Source organism: Columba livia, chromosome W (assembly GCF_036013475.1).
Source record: "Columba livia isolate bColLiv1 breed racing homer chromosome W, bColLiv1.pat.W.v2, whole genome shotgun sequence".
In the NCBI taxonomy this organism is placed as follows: Eukaryota; Metazoa; Chordata; class Aves; order Columbiformes; family Columbidae; genus Columba; species Columba livia.
In genome coordinates this window covers 1218510-1236441 of record NC_088641.1, presented here as the reverse complement: position 1 = coordinate 1236441, position 17932 = coordinate 1218510, and positions in this window count along the sequence as shown.

Sequence of the window (17932 nt, the reverse complement as noted above, 5' to 3'; positions counted from 1 at the left end):
AAGAAAGGAGACGGAGCCATGGAGAAGCAGAAGACCAAATAAACAGCAGAATCTAACCCAGGTCAGAGTAAAAAAATGCTATTTTTGGACCTTGGTGTGATCCAAAATTCATGAATATGTCACGAAGATATAGCCCGACATATAGGCCAACTGATAACTTACCTACTTGCAAAAACCTCTTGCCTGTTTTTCCACAAGAACTTTTACAAATCGTTGACCCGTCTTCGAAAACAATGAACTCAAATACACATGATTAATTTAAACTGTGTTCCTTGAACTAGATGGCTATGGGGATTGTAATGCTAATGTTCCTCTGCTAATGGGAAGGAGGAATCCCTTTGAAAAATAACACGGCTAATGTTTTGGAACTGGCACTTTGAAAATGTTGTGCTGATAGATACATTCTGCTGGGACTTTAATTTTTATTCTAGTCTCGTAAGAAGATACAAAACCCTCCAATTTTAGTTGATTCTCTTCAATATCTCCAACAATCAATTTACATTTATTCTTCTTAAATTACTTAAAATTATCTTTTCAGAGCATGGTGGAAAAAACCTATTGATTATGCTCCTCTATTACGGGGAGAGAAATTGATATGAATACAAGTCAGAAGAAGCGGTAAAGAAAGACAGGAGAAGTGAGATAAAGGAAGTGAATCACTAGAACTCAGTCTAATTCTTCTCCCCAAATAAATATGCTTTAGGGACTAAACCTGAGAAACTCACACACAACCAGTAGAGGCAGAATAATGTTCCCTCCTCTTTATACAACATAATTTAAATATACATGTGTTTGGTGTGTCCTCATCCTTTTCATGGAGGGTGAATGGTCATTGTGGCCCACGGGACTGGAAACACCTTTGGCAAGCAGGTGGGATCCAGATGGCAACAGATCAGGTGCTGGTTCCTCAGCTGGACACGACAGAGATGAACACAGAGGAAAGATGAGTTTCCATTCACAACCATTCTTCCAAATACTCTGCAGGAGGGAAGGATTCTGGATGACTAGAGGAAACCATCCACAAGGTCACTACTTGGCCACAGAATTGTTGAGTCCCAGGTCAAGAGGGACCTCAAGGATCATCTGGTCCAACCTTTCTTGACAAAAGCATGGCCTAGACAAGCTGGCCCAGCACCTTAAAATGCTGGGGAACCCACCACTTCTCCAGGGAGATTATTCCAAGGGCTGATTGTTCTCATGGGGAAAAATGTCCCTTTTGTGTCCCATGGGAATCTTTCCAGGAGTAACCTGTACCCATCAGCTTTTCCATGGACTCCTTGTGCAAAGGAATCTCCAGCTGCTTTGGAGCCACCTGTAAACCCTGAACATGGTGCTGGACAAGGTTCTCTCAGCCATTCCCCACATGGTGTTTTCCCCATCTTTGGACCGTCTCGGTGGCTCCTCTCCAGCCCGGCCACAGCTTTGGTGTAAACAGGGACCAAAACTGAACTCAGAGTCCCCAGAGACTGATCCCAAGTTTAGCAGAATTATTACACACTGCTGCTTCGCCAACATTATCCAAGGGTTGAAAATCAGTTTGGGTCAAACAAGAAAATTCAATGGGAGGTGGGTAACTTGAGCATCACGTTGGGCAAGACCTCTATACCAACCTTTTGACTAATGGGATGGATGTGCTGGGTGTGTTCATGATGCAGGCACCACTACTCCTATTAAACCAGCGCCAGTAAAAGGAGGGGATTTCTGCAGTCTAATTATCACTAACTTTCTGTCAGATGGTTCATTAACTTTCCCCCAAACATGCAAACAGAACAGATCATTCCAATTTAAAGGTTTCTTTTATTTGTTTTTAAAGATGTCAGTTCACCATAACTATTTGGAAAATAGTATCTATTTTAAAAACCATAAGTACCTCCATTTCTCCGAGGAAACAGAACTAAACAATTATTTAGAAGCACTTTTATCCCTTCCAACAAATGGAAAATTGCGCAGCTTTTGTTGCTACATGTAAATTACCTTCAAACTTGTGTCTGGATTGAAGCAATTAGGAATCAGTGCGTTTCCTCTACATCTGTGGATTGCATTCAATAAATTGGAAACATTTTAGGAAGGGCGATCATCGTTCTTGGTAATTAACAGCATTTCCAATGTAACTATCTTCTTATTCCCAGATAATCAGATAATTAGGTCTACATTCCACCCGGCTCATCCTCACGTGAAGTTCATAGGGATATTCCAGTGCTTCCACCCAAGATATTGCACCCAAGATGTTGCACCCCTCTTCATTCTATTTTCAGCTCCCATTCAGCAAATAACTGGGTTGTTTCTGTCTATATAGCAGGAATAAAGACAATTTCTCTCTGCTGGAAAGTACATTGAGCTCTACACTAGAAAAATACAAGACCTGAAGGATTATTTACTCAACATATTCAAACTTTGGTGATGTTGCTTCCAGCATCCTATAAACCACAGTTGTCTTTTTAAGGCTTTAATTTTTGCATGGTGACAGCCTAAAGGCTGAGAATATCCAACACGTACAACGCAGACTCAGTGGGAGCAAGAAATGCCATAGGGCAAGTATAATGTATACATTTTAAAAAATAAAGGAGCACAACTTAACACAGAGTTTGTACAAGCGAACGACAGACTCTCCTCTGCATGACCATAGTTCAATTCACAGATGCTTAGAGAAAAAAGCCACTACAGCTTATTGCCATCAACTGAGCATAAATATAATTTAATATTCTGCTTTATCACTCCAACAGAGCCCTTGTCCATTATGTTGGCAAATGGAGCTCTTTACCTATACAAATCAACCCACATAAGGAGAAAGAGAATTTCAGTAGCGAGCATACTCTTATAAATTGGGTAGAGATGTCTCAAAATTGTCTTAATTATTCTGTGGCTATAATTGATCGTGATGTTTTACTGTTCACTCCCATCTGCTCCAAAATGAAGCATCCATAACAGAAAACAAATACAAAATAAAATCAAAGAACACGAGCTTTATAAGAACTTTATGGAGAAAAAAAAGCACGGTGCAATGAATATATTCCCATTTTTCCTGTGACGCACACTATACCTTTAACTACCTGCAAAACCTCCATAAAAATAACAAAATATAAATAAAATGAGATGCAATACAAGAAATAAAACCCGCAATTAGCACAATGCTTCCGTGTGCACTAATAGGGATAGCAAGTGAAATGCAAAGGCTCGAGTCTGCCTATAGTATTGATATTTACAACAGAACGTATGGATTACTATTAGTTTACTACACGGAGCGGCAACATTGGCATTTATAACGTATGTGCCTGGCTCCGATGTGTATTTTGCAACAACATCTTCTAACAGTGGCCACTTCAGACCTGGAACACGATCTTCAAGTTCTTATCAATATCCCATTGGAGATGGGTTTTGATCCCATATCTCCATTTAGCAACACAGCGATGCATCAGAATAAGGCCAAAACACTCCCAAAATCTCCTATTTTAAATAATGTTGTGTTTTCACATTCTCCTCCTTATATTTAAGAACTTTGCTTTTAGTACAGAAAGGAAGGTAAATTATTATAGCTTTGAACAAACTGAATGTGAAGTGCAAACCCATCAAACCCCTTTATTACAGTGTGACAACACCAGGAGAGGATTAGCATAATTAGCAATGGTAGCTAATTATTTTCTTTATCGAAACAGCATTGTTTACTTGCTGCAGAGTGCAGAGCAGGAGGCTGCGAAATTATAATGGCACAGAATTCCTTTACGGGTGTGTTGGCAGCCAAAATGAATGAGTATTCTCAGTGTGACGCTGAGATTTATTCTATAGGGAATCACAGCAAAAATGCACAGTCGGTAACACAGAAATCAGTTCACTGGATTTTGGGAAGAATTTCAAGCTGGTATCATTTTAAAAAGAATTAGAATTTAGAATTAAAAATTTCAAATTTAGAACCTGCAGTTACCAAGGTTGACGCTTATTAGCTATTGATTAGTTGTCTGAAAATTTAAATGATTAAATATTATGAATTCAAGAAAAGCAAAATATTGAGGTATAGGTATATTAGGATTTTTGTTTTCTTCAATTAAAATGTTAAGCACTGGTAAAACAAGTCCCTTGTAGTGTATTTTTACTGAAACTCATTTTTTCCATTAAAAAAGCACATAGAAAACCATTCTACAACCATAGAGACATACAGAAGAGAGCACACCCTTCTACAGACAAAATGAATTAAAGGAGAAGGAGAATAATCATCCCATAATATCACGGTGAATAATACACTTGTAACACTCTCCTCGTAGGACCCTAGTCCCTGATCCATCAATATTGCACAGCAACAGCTCATATGCCACCTGCTCCGTATTTAGCTATTAAATTATTAATACTAAAATAAATTGCCCTTAATTTCTTATATTACATTAACATGAGTACACCTATGAAAACGATGGAGTAAAGCGTGAAGTTAAGCTTATAAAGAGATGTTGTCTTAGAAAAAACACCACCAAAATACTGTGTTCATTCTTGTCTTTTAGTCTGTTGACCTGATCATTTATGTCTCTTCACCCAACTCCAACCCACAGTCTGTCAGATAATTAATCAGTAGCTCAAATAGCCTAAAAAATAGTTTATTTGTTGCAAAGTTTTAATGTTCTGCAAAGAAAGCACTTGGCACTAATTAGGAGCCCTATTTAATTTAAAAAAATAGATCCAAAGAGACTTTTCTGGTCGTCAAGAGGTTTTTTTCATTTACCTGACCCATCTCAAAGGGTGGAAACTCAACTGCAGAGACATTTTTGGGTCTATCTGTGGGATTTTCCACTTTAGAAAGCTGGCAGATCCCTGTAACTGGTGCACAACTTGGTCAGGGGGACGTAACTAAGAGTGTTTATAGGATGACTGTGAAACTGGGACAAGTATTTAGGGAATAAACAGATTTCCAAGCTTTCTCCCTGCATATATATTTGCTACAATATATAGTGTGCGTTTCATAGATAATCAACGTATTTTACGCTTAATGTTGAAAAATATATTCAGGTATTTTTTAGTCTTGCATCGCTCCCTTTTTCCTTGTTGGGAAGGGATAATATACAAGATTTAACAAGCGATATGGAGGAGACCCAGTAATTCTTGGGGTTGGGAACCTCTCGAGCTCAGCTGCTCTTATGGTTTATAAGACGTGCATTGAGGGAATTAATAACCCGCCGCCTCTCTGGAATGAGAAATCTCCAAGATAACATCTGCCCATCTCTCCTTTCTGCCTCTTCCAACCAGTTTTTGTCCTGTGTGATTGGGGGGCTGGACGAGAAGGGGTTTTGTTCAATTTTAATCAGGAGAAGAGAAATCATGGGGCACTTGAAAATGAATCCTAATAACAATCTAATCATGGGCTCTTGAGTTCTGTTTTAGAATGAAATTCAAAATTATTGACGGAGATGGGATAGATACAGAGCGCTCAACTTCGTGTAAAGCCCATAGAAACCAGTGTATCTTTTAAAAATGGATGTAGAATCTGGCCACCTCTGTCAGAACAACAACCAATTACGGACGCTAATTAACCCATCCAGCTAGGGAGTTAAAGCAGCCGGGTTTGCCATATTTGTACCATATTCACTAATAAATATTTCCATAAGATCCTAAATGCACATGAACATCCGCAGACAGGGGTATCTTAGACCTGACCAGACACATTTTAAATGATTAAGTGACCAGAAATCACAAAGAGCCTTTTCTCAGACCAGAACTACAAACTTCATTAGGGGGAATTTGTTTGAGCTGCTGCTTTTATGATGTGGTTACATGATGCAATCCCTGGTGTGATCCATCCTTATGTAAAGTAGGAGTGATTCTGTCCTTGGCGTGTAACATCAGACTCGGCCCCTCTTAAAAAGCGCAGGTGCCATAGTCCAACTTCTGAACACACGTGCTCATGCATTCTGGACATTTCTAGGAATAATTTCCATCATCAGACTGAATTAAAATTGGTGAGAATCACTAACGCTTCTCCCAGCTCCCGAACCGTCAATTTTTCTTGTATCGGTTGCCGCTCCAGGCATTGAAACCAATGAAACAAATATAATGAGTTTGACATGTCACCTCGCAAAACACGGGGAGCTTTAGCAAACCCACCCTTGGTTCCATGCCATTGCCTCCCCGAGACTCGGAGCTTGAGTTTTATTGTTTCGCTGCTATAGACTTCACAGATGAACAGCCACATTGCTTCCAAGAAATGCCTTTTTTGGGACCTTTCTCATCTCCACGGAGCTTTCCGACACAGGAGATGCTCTGAGGGTATGTCAAGAGTAGAGCGGAACCAAGGATATCTGGAAACAGGGTTAGTTCAGTATACGAGCAAATATCTACGTTCATAATGAATACATGTAAATAAGTTTAAAATGAATGATACAATAAAAGCATGAGCAACTGGCAAGCATTTGAATCTGCTGGAGAGATTCTGCCATGTGAAAATGTGTTTTTAGTTCTCTTTCCAGCTGAGATGGCTCATCTGGTCACCAGAGAACCCAACTCTTTGATCACACACCTTTTTTTGGACACCCTGATTGACCATTCCAGCTGCACTGCCCCTTAGGAGCAAGCGCAGTCATTTAAAGCAGAGAAATGCGCTAAAGTTTTAACAGGAATCGACTGAAAACCAAGAGTCAGCCCAGAATCACAAAGCTTTGAAGCGTCTTGGACAAAACCATCGACCTTGCGCTGCCTTGGCTGTCATGGGGAACCTCATCATCTTCCATTGAGCTTTTAGACTCAGATGGCACATCAAGAGTATTTCATGCCTAGGTGGAAATCCCAATTATTTTTCCCCTTTCCCTTTTTGATTGATTAGAACTTCTGATTAAAATAAAAAGCAAATGGTACAAACTCTTCTTAGGCTGTTGCATCGTATTTGGAAGTGAAGCGTCTTATTTATTTGCATTTCAGTATCCCAGGACTTGGGGATAGCGGTGTAGCCGCCTCCTCTGCCATGTACCTCTAGTATCTTCATCAAAACACTTGCTCTTTTAAATACACTGAATAGCTCAAAGCCCATATTTTGCTTATATAGCCATTCATATATTATTTAGCGTTTGAATAAAGTGCTGGTATAATCACATCCTTCCCCATCTCATCTCTCCCCAGGTCCTTCAGCTTTCCTGCACACCAGCAGTTTTCTTTGAGCAAAGTACATTGGATTTTGCTTTGTTCCAGTCTGGAACTAAAGGGCAGGAGCCCAGCCAGACTCTGTTCTCCACTTAGTTCTTTTCGCTAAAAAAAATACATCAATATTTTATCAACTCTCAGTCACACCGGCTGTGTAGCTCCCTGGGTTTCATTTGCAGATGGAGGCTGGAGATGTTAAATGGACACAGCGACTCTGCTGCCCTCTGGAAACAGTTTTCCAGATGTGCGCTCCTCAAACTTCTTGAATCGCACCCTGGTTTTTATTTCTCACCATCTCTACTAACAATAAAATCATTTCATCTTGAGTATAGCTAAAACAAGAGTATATTGCTGTTGTTACTGCAGTATTCGATACTTCATATAAGTCACAGCCAATTTAACGGGGGTAAAAACACAAGCAGAATTGATCGAAAAAAGCTCAGCTACTTGTCGAGTGGCATTTGGTTTGTTGATGGTGTTATATACATATATTTTTATACATATTGTCGCTGCCTGCAAGGATGCAGCCGTCAACTCTTGCTCCTAGATTTATTTGTCTTTGTTGTTTATGCTTTTTTGGGTTTTAAACTCCATTATTCCTGCATAGAGGGAAGAATTGCAGATGGATGCTGAATAATGGGGAGCAGAGCTGTGAGCATGCGGTGGATCCGGCACCCTCTGCTTGGCCTTTGGAGGACACGGGTGATTCTTCTGCAGCAGAAATGATCAGTGATGTTGAACTCCCTCCAAGTCCCTGTTCTGCTGGGAGACATGGGAGGAGATACCGAGAAGAGTTGCACCGCAACCGAGACAATCATTACCTTCATTATCGCTGCATTAAAGCACCTTGCTAATAATAGAAGCAATTAGGAGTGTGTTGCTTCTGCAAGCTGGCGAAAAAGTTCTTGATTCCTGTTGGCGTGGAGGACGGTGCATCAGTCACATTCAATTTGCTACCGGTTTCAGAATAAAAGAATAGTTAGTTTGGGTAGATTTAGCTAATTAAGATTCATTCAAGAAGTTAAAGCCCAGCATATGGCATATGTTACTCAGTATTTAGTCTGCATAATCATTCTAGAGCGCCTTACAGCATCCCAGAAAAGAGAAAGGAAACACAAAAGTATCCACAGCTATTTTACACATGAAGAGCTGTGGTTAAGTTCGTTAACTAGCAGCAATAATTGCAAATAACTGAATATCCATATCATGGTTAAAAAGAAAGCTCATAGTGAATAAACTAGGGGAGCGCGTGAGATGGACCCGCAGCAAAAATAAATCAGGGTTCTATGGAATTATCCATTTAAGGACAAAATGTATTCTGTCTGACAACAACATACAGATTCAATGCCACAGGAACGGATGTTATGCTAGGATTTCTAAAGGAAAAACAGATACAACTTGTCTTTTTAGCTTGCTGGATGTCTATCTGCACACAGGCAAGTTGCACTAATATTTCCAGTTATTCTGGAGCTTAAAAAACATCGATTTCATCGCTCTGGGTCCTTTAACGCATGCATTGCATTACCATGTGTGCGAGAGAGAAGGAAAATAGAGTAAAGAGAAAACAAGGTAAAGTTTCGGAGCCTGGAGAGCACCATGAGCAAAGCAAAGAAGTGGAACAGAAGTTGTGATCTGAATGATGTGTTTGCAGAAGAGCTGAGGGAGCCTGAGGGCGAAGCCAAAGCCTGAACAGGCTGCTACAACTTCTTGCAGGGTTGTTTATGTGTAAATCCTTCTTTTTCCAAACATAAAATGCCTTTTCGTAGCTTCCACTGCCTTTTGATGAAGAAAGACCATCTGATACCACACATAGCACTGGGTAAAATGGGGTTTTCAAGCCACAGTTCAGGAGAGAAGAGAATTTTTAGTAACTAATGAAAGCAAAAGAAAGCTAACACACCCTGCTCATCTAATTCCCAAACCTAATGCCTACACAGTCAAACACAAAGACAATTAATTTCACACCAGGGGTCTGTAGGGCAGAGATTTTCCAGGGGGAAAAGCCATCAGCAGGGAATATCCTGTTTTTCTTCTAATGTGCTAATAGACCATAATTAATGCTTTTCTTCCATCCCACTCTCCTCTCTACCAGCTCAAAAGCTGCATCTCAAGCTACTAAGTCAAATTTGGATTATTATTCTTTTAAGGTTTCAAGCAGCGTAAATTCTGCAGTAGATGCAACCACATTATCCCCATCTAAAGCTACATCAGCACTTCTACACTTGATACAAAGCCCACATGTATCAATCTGAACTGGACTTATATCGATCCTTTATCTACAGCATCCACCTCCTGTGCATCCCCAGTGCAGCTCCCAATACCCATCAGTGCCGCGTGTAGCTGGTGTTATCTCAAAAACACCCGCACACAATACGAAAAGCACATTTTCCATCCCATAGCCTCATTGCTCACTCAGCCAACAGTGATTCAGCCCCTCAGACGCCGATTTCTCCATTTCAACATTAATCCTTCATCACTATTGATGGGACATCGTTAATCGATCAGCCCAGTCCCACTTGGCTTTGACTTCAAGATGAAGCAGAACCGGGCTTGTCATTAATAAACGATTTTATTTTATCTTACTGCTTAATTAGTCGTGAGTTCTGTATAGCAGTAACCTTGTTTGTGGTCACTTTTAAAGCTTTATTACTTTTTAATGATGAACCATATTATTTCTTTCAACAGGCTGAAGTGGAGGAGACAACCGGAGTTCTGAAATGACACCTGAGCTCCAAGCTGTAGGAATGTGTTATGTACCATCTACATTAATTAGTTCCTACAAACAGCCTCACAAATACCCAAAATGTAGCATATTTCATCTGATCACATTGTGGAAAGCGAAGAAAAAGAATAACGCCATCTGTATTTGAACATAATGTTTACAGCTAAAACATTCTGAAACAACAGACATTTGGTAGTTTGAGAACACTAATTGAAATATTATGTAGATTAAACTCTCAGTCGTTACACCAACCCCAGAAAATGCTACATGCTATGTTTATTTTTCAACACACTGTATTTTCTGTAGGTTTATTTTCCATCTCCTAGTCTGGTATTAGATAAGGAAACATAAGGAGTTTCAAGCACTTAAGCAAAGAAGTGGAACGATGAATTAAGAGCCTAAATTCTCTATGGCCTTGGGCCCCTTCCTTCTACACAACTTTGTTCAGATACATGGGCCTTTATAGCACGTATTAAATTCATTGCTCAGCGATCCAAAAAATGCTAAAAATGTTTAAGAAAATAATCAAGAGGCATTGAGAAGAATATCCACCACACTACAGAGATTCAGAGTTTGAAAACGACGTATTGTAATAGGAAGAGTTACAGACACCATCTCCCAAGAGACAGGAGAACCCATCTTAATCGATACAATTCCCTCAGGGCAAAAGGCTTTCTATTCCATTTCGCCCCTTTTTTTGATCTGAATTATTTGGAAGAATCTCATATAAAGTGAAGAAAAACAAAATAAACGTGTCAGCTCCTTTCAGGCTGCAAAAACACCTTCAGAGTTCAACCCGGAGCCAAATAATACACCAATGACCTTAATGTAGATACGCATCGTCATTTTGAGTTCAAAGAGACAAGTTGTGCACAGAATCAGCTGCAACCCACAAAGGACTTTTTCAGCAATTAATTTGGATCTGTTCACTTTTCTCGTTGGATATTTATTTGTAATGACACTGGTGAGAAATACTGGTGAGACGGAACTTTTACAACACATTATGCTGAGCGAATGAATGCAAACAAAGGTTTATAGGACCTTCACACCTATAATTGCACTTTTATAGGGATGTTCCTCCTTACCTGCTCTGCAATCAAGGAAAGGATTCCTGGGTAACAGAGGAGAAACTCCTGGTTTCCAGGTAAAACCAGCATCATTATTTATGAGATTGGAGAACCATCCCATCAACTCCCCACGTTGCCTGAGTGTTGTCGTTTTTCCTATAACATATTTACCCATCCAAGAAGAGAAAGCAGGCATAACATATAATCTTATAATTTGGTGTTTTACATGCCTACAGTTAAGTAAATTCTCAGTCTACATAAAAAATATATTCAATTTTCTGTCTCTGATGACCTGTTGATGTTGGAGATATTGTGACTGCATCCATCAGGATGTTCTGCTGTTAATCACACCAACCGTTTCAGCACCGTTGGCTCCAGAAGTCCACAGTTTAATCAACATGGGTTTTCAAAGCAAAGTAACATGGTGAGTAATTAAGCCATTGTACCCCTTTTACTCATTCATTTTAATAATCAATGTCCTCATCTCTAGCACATGGAAACCATTAACAGCCTTGTTCGTTTGTTGTCATTATGTGCTGGAACCAGAATTCATTGCTTGCCAAAACCAGAGAAAGATGTTACTGATTCCAGTGGGTGCCAAATCATGAGTCACCAAGATAAATGATTATAGGGAATAAACCACTTATACAGCCATCTGTCTGGAATTATAATGCATCTGAGATTAGTCCGGGGCATATCAGGACATTCCCTATTCTATGGCTTTGATACCCAATGCTCAGAATTTGGAAACTTTGACTCTCGTAGCAACCACAGGGTATGATACGAAAAACCTCATTCGCAATACTCAGGAATGTCGGAATTCAGCTGATGCTGATGATTATTCACATTGAGCTCAAACTCACCAGGTGACATAACCGGCCATCAATCCATTTTTGCAATAATACATTTATTTCCAGAGTAGGTACAACTCTGTAGATCACATATATCACCCTGTCCACCTGAGTAAACACGCCGGCTCTTGTGCACTTAAATCCTGGAGCACAACCTTGCAGTGAAGTCGTGCTGGGCTGCCGGGTGATCTTTTTTTAATGGAACAATATTTTAAAGTGATTTGTTTCTTAGTTACAGGGTGCGGATAAAGATACTGCTGTAAATATTGTAACGTGGAGAGGAGAGTCACTCAGAAAGATCCAGCCATCTATATCAACAAGATGTATTTTATTACCGCCCTTGCTGAGGGTTTTGTGCCCAGATGCTGAAGAACATTTCCAGGTTCGTTGTATGCGAGTTAATGGATGGAGTCAGATCCCCCAGCGAGATTTATTTCAGGAGGTGTCTGCTATTTGACCCGTGTTTGGACAATCCTTCACAAGTACCACATACACATTGGAACTGCCAGAGTATTAATATTTTATGGACGTTGATGGTCCAAATAGAACATCATGGTTCACGTCTTTACCTGGTAGGAACTAGTTTATCATCTACTGACAGTCTGGCTCTTGCAGCGTGAGGCCGAGTAAATCATTTGTAACCACGAAGTTCTTGGAAGGAGAACAGGTTGTTTTTCTTCCTGAACATTGTACAATTTTCTCCGAAGAACTTGCTATGGGTGATTATTCACACACACCGTTTGATGGAAAATTAAGTTAAATGTCATACACGTGTGAAATAAGTTACACACTCACCACGATATTTTAAATATTCACTCTCCCTTTAAGGTTCTTTGTTCAAGGGTCTTCTTGCCAAGGATGCACATTTTTTGGTGAGGTTTTCATTAGGTTTCTAAATGTCCAGCTAAATAAGAACAAGAAATATCTCATTACAAAAGACTTGATCTCCTGCAGCCCTTTCTCTTAGAATAAAGGTTGTAGGATAAAGGGTTGTTGTGTAGGAAAAAGGTCCGAAACGAATTAATTTCATCTTCACTTTTCCATATTAATCGTATTCATTCACATATCTGGAGGTAATTACAGGCAAAGAAGAGGAATCAAGAATTTAAATAATAACTATTAACTTTTTCGCTAGGTACATTAATTTTATGACAAGTCGTTTGCCTATGATAATTAGTTTGGTGATACTGATGTACTTTCTTAATAAATCGCACAAAATAAATGGGCTCGAAAGTTACGTTATTGCAAATTAGAAAGAAGGTTTTATGTGGAAACGGTGGGAAATGGTGACTTATGCAGATCAGTGAGAAAACATTAACAGGGAGACTTTTACACTCTTCTTTTAGGGTTTTAATCTGATATTATTGTTTTGGAGAAAACAGAAGAGTATTTATATGGCCTTGCTCAATGGAAACCATCTTCAAGCTTCCAAGGTCCAGGTTTTCCATGGATAGAGAGAATGGAGGTTTTTTTGCTGAATTTTGCATTGCTTTTGGCTAAAAATAAGGAGAAATGAAAACAGACACCTTGGGAATGTGAACAATCCTATTGACTCCGTTTAACTTGCTCAAGTCCGGTTATCAGCCCATTGCATAAATGAAGGTGCTACATCGAATCACTCACTGGTTTACAAGTGAAATTTAGGGCTGATTGTTACTTCCGATTGGGGTTTTATTTGATATATTTACATGATTAAATCAAACCTTGAGAAAGGGAGGGAAAAACAAGCCCGGGCATGTTCCCCATCCCTCCAAAGCCAACCAAAGGGTCTTTGTTTCAGATGGTAAAATAGGATTTAAAAATGTAATTTCCATCTCTAAAGTGCTATCAGGCTCTTGTACAGATGCCCAAATATTCCTGGTCTGACTGTGCTGGCACAGCCGTGTGTCACCGCTCAGTGCCATGCAAAGGAACAATATAGTCACGTTTAATCCAGCCTAATAAAGCCAGGCACGTTAGTGCAGGGTTTGATCCAGTGTAATAAAACTGGTCACATTAGTGCAGGGTTTAATCCAGCCTAATAAAACTAGTCATGTTAGTGCAGGATTTAATCTAGTCTATTAAAGCCAGTCATGTTAGTGCAGCATTTAATCCAGCCTAATAAAGCCAGGCACGTTAGTGCAGGATTTGATCCAGTGTCACATTAGTGCAGGGTTTAATCCAGCCTAATAAAACCAGTCACAATAGTGCAGGGTAGAATAGAATAGAATAGAATAGAATAGAATAGAATAGAATAGAATAGAATAGAATAGAATAGAATAGAATAGAATAGAATAGAATAGAATAGAATAGAATAGAATAGACACAAAGCTTTTGCAATAGCGGACTTTGTCAAGAGAAAAAAGGGATGGATTTGGAATATCGCCTTGGAATCATTCACTTAACTGGCAGCAGATGTCTCAAAACTCACTTGTGAAATGAGCGAACCAGGTCTCAGCGGCAAACAAAACAAGATAAACTCAGACGATGGCAATTCTGAATTGAAGGAAATGTGGATGAAAGCATTTGATTTTTATGGAGAGAAGTGATTTTTATTTTTCCCGCGACCGAAAATGAGAATTGAACTGCACTGATACACAGCAAAGAGAGCATTAAAGAACCTTCTAAAAAAGAAAATGAAGATAAAAAGCTTTGGAATCTTTTGTTCTTACTTCAACAGCCGTGCCCTTTGTAATGTTGCTGTACGTGCTGTGGAGAAAAGGAATTGAAAGTTGCTCAGGCACAAAGGTGCGTGACAAGGACAGAAAACAGCCGGCACCCCATGGAAAGCTCTAATGTGCCACGGCCACTGCTTGAGGTGCCCAAGGAAACACGGACACCAACACATCGATCTGTTGACGGGGCATCACTTGGGAGAGATCAGAGCTCAGCATCCAGCACAGCACAAAGGAGGATGAAACGAGACGAGCAAAGGGAGAACACAATGTACATTTGCAAGGAATGTGTGATGCTGGGGTCTGAACTTGGTTTGCAAAGTCACGGCTGGCTTAGGAAACTCAAACAGAAATGGATAAGTTGGGGTTATTTTTAATGCAAGCCTTACTGCTGAGTTTAGACTAGACAATTATAAGCTGTTCTGCCATGGAGAGGCTTGGAACTGCATCATTTTTGGAAACAATAGACCGCTCTGAGTTTCTTAATCTAAAGAAAACATCAGAGTCAAAATAGAAATGATCAGAGCGATATATTGCGTAATAAACCCTGCAAAATGCATGGTGAGGAAGCAACGTATGGTTTTGTTATCAAAGCGCGAGGATTAAATATTAACGAGGAGTAAAACGTGCGACACGAGGGCAACGCTGCGGTCGATGCATTTTGGGAAAGAAGCACAAATATATTATTGGATTGGCCCCAAAAGAGCCCCAATATGAATTATGATGTGGGCACTGGGGGGGAAGTAGAGACAAAAATGTTTCAGTTCCTTCCTACTGACAAAAAAAGCTCGTGATCTCCTTTCTCCGTTGGTGTAAAGATGCAGAAAAACAAGATAAACCTTCCTGCCCTTTTCTCTCCCCTTTTTTCTGCCCTTAGGAGAAGATCCAGCCTGACCACTTTATAGAAAGAACCCTCCATCATACATCTGTGTTTCGAGAAGTTTATACTCACCCATCAAATCTCCTGGCATGATTTCCTTCTCGTTTCCTTTCTATTAAATCCTCCAAGTTGATGCTTTGACCGTGAAGAAGGTGGTTGTTTAGAAGCCACTTGCGTCTTGATGTTTTAGCAGCATGAACTCAAACGTGGCACCGTTATAATACAAAATGTCGCTTTTTAAAACCTTTTCCTCATCTGGAATTAAAGCCGCGCTAATTATAAGTAAAAATGCCTTGTGTGTAATTTGCTGTAATAACAGAGACCTCGACAACTGGTTATTTCTGCCTGTTTTCCTGAACTTTGCTGTGACACGGACGCAAAGATAAAAGCCCTTGGAAATACACACCTTGAATCGTTTATATAGCGAACCTGGATGCTTTAGAAAAATGCCATTAATAATAATGGGCTATTTATGAGTTCATTAATAAACTGATTCAGGGTGTGTGTGTAATGAGTCATTTCATTCCGTGGCACTTCCTTGGATTAATAATCCAAATGCATGAATTAAGATTTATATAATGAAACCTTAAGGGGCCTGTTACTGCCATTTTTGTTAAATAATTTCCTTCACAGTCATACAAATAAACATGTTTTTTGCATACTAAAACCTAATAGCTCCTAAGAAACCATTACACTCATCTATGAAATAATATGCATGTTTAAACGCCGCTAAATATATTTTTAATGCATTTATGCTATTCCAAGGGAGACCATAACATCTCTTGTGCCAGCAATAATAGTTTATTATGTGGATTTTCATACACGCAAGCTTGTTTTCCCCTTCCTAGTACAAAAGCAGTAAGAAATTAAGCCATAAAATCTACACTCAAACAAAATTATAGATTTCACCTAATAAAAACCCAGCATTAAAACCCAGTGGATCTAAAGTCCAGGGAGCGGTCACGCCAAGAAGAACCAGATCTGCCTCAAACAACATTGACCCACTGAATAGAAATCTGTCTAATGCTTATTTGTGAATAAATAATCCACCCCTGTCATTAGGACACAGACAATAATCCCAAGACAATAATCCAAGATGCTCTTTCAGGATGATGGGAACGTAACTCTGAAGCCACCCAGCTCTTCCCATCCTTTGCCAAGGGAGATCGTAGACTTTCTGTGCCAAGACTCGTTTTAACTGCTTTAATAGCTGGATGCTTTAAAATATGCTGTAACATCAGATTTAATTGTGTACTTTGAAGATGAAAAGGCGTTTTGCTGTTATCTCCATGCTGCTTGCTTGTACTTTTCATTGTGAATACCCTGTTCTACATAATGAGAGCTTAAGAGTTCAGGCATGGGCTGTGGTGCCTGCACACAGCCTCCCAGACCTTCATCACCTCGGGGTTCCTCATCACCTGGGGTTCCTCAGCAATTTGGTGTTCTTCATCCCCTCAGTTTTCATCATCACCTTGGTGTTCCTTATCCCCTTGGTGTTCCTCATCACTTCAGTGTTCCTCATCCCCCCAGTTCTCCTCATCACCTTGAGGTTCCTCATCACTCGGTGTTCCTTATTCCTTTGGTGTTCCTCATCCCTTTGGTGTTCCTCATCCCCTTGGTGCTCCTCATCACCTTGATGTTCCTCATCCCCCGGTGTTCCTCATCCCCTTGGTGCTCCTCATCACCTTGATGTTCCTCATTCCCCAGTGTTCCCCATCCTCTTGGGGTTCCTCATCACCTCGGTGTTCCTCATCCCCTTGGTGCTCCTCATCCCCTTGGTGCTCCTCATCACCTTGATGCTCCTCATCACCTTGATGTTCCTCATTCCCCAGTGTTCCACATCCTCTTGGGGTTCCTCATCCCCTCCATGTTCCTCATCCCCTCCATGTTCCTCATCCCTCGGTGTTCCTCATCCCCTCAGTGCTCCTCATCACCTTGATGTTCCTCATCCCCCAGTGTTCCTCATCACCTCGGTGTTCCTCATCCCCTTGATGTTCCTCATCTCCCGGTGTTCCTCATCCCCTTGGTGTTCCTCACCCCCTTGGTATTCCTCCTCACCTCAGTGTTCCTCATCCCCTTGGTGTTCCTCACCACCTTGCACCATCACAACAAGTTGCATTAGAAGATCATTCTAAGTCAGGGGGCTTGAGAATTAGACCATGACAGAACCATGTTACTGTCATTAGTAACAGATTCTTATACATTTACACCTTTGTTAATAGTGTACGCTTTCTGGTGCATTTCAGAAAATCCGCATTTTCATTCCTCTTCACAGCAGAACCCCCTGCTGCAATAAAGCTAATGTGGACATTATTATCCCCCATCAATAATTCACATCCACTTGAGTACAGTAAAACCCTTGGTGCCAATTTCCTGCAGTCAGACCGTGCTGGTTCCATTTCTGACCGGGGCTACATCACTCGTTTGAGAACGTGCTCGTTGTGAAGCACCGCGCTCCTCTGTGCTAAGGAGACTTTGCTAATCAGCGCTATTCAACACCAGAACAATCAAGAAGCATTGAAGAAGCCACAAAACACATGGGACATGAGGTGAATTAATGTTCTACATCTCATGCCCTTCATGTATTGTTTAGGCTTGTCTTTAAGTAAAATTATTGGGAATATCTTCTGTCTATGATCCTAGCTCCA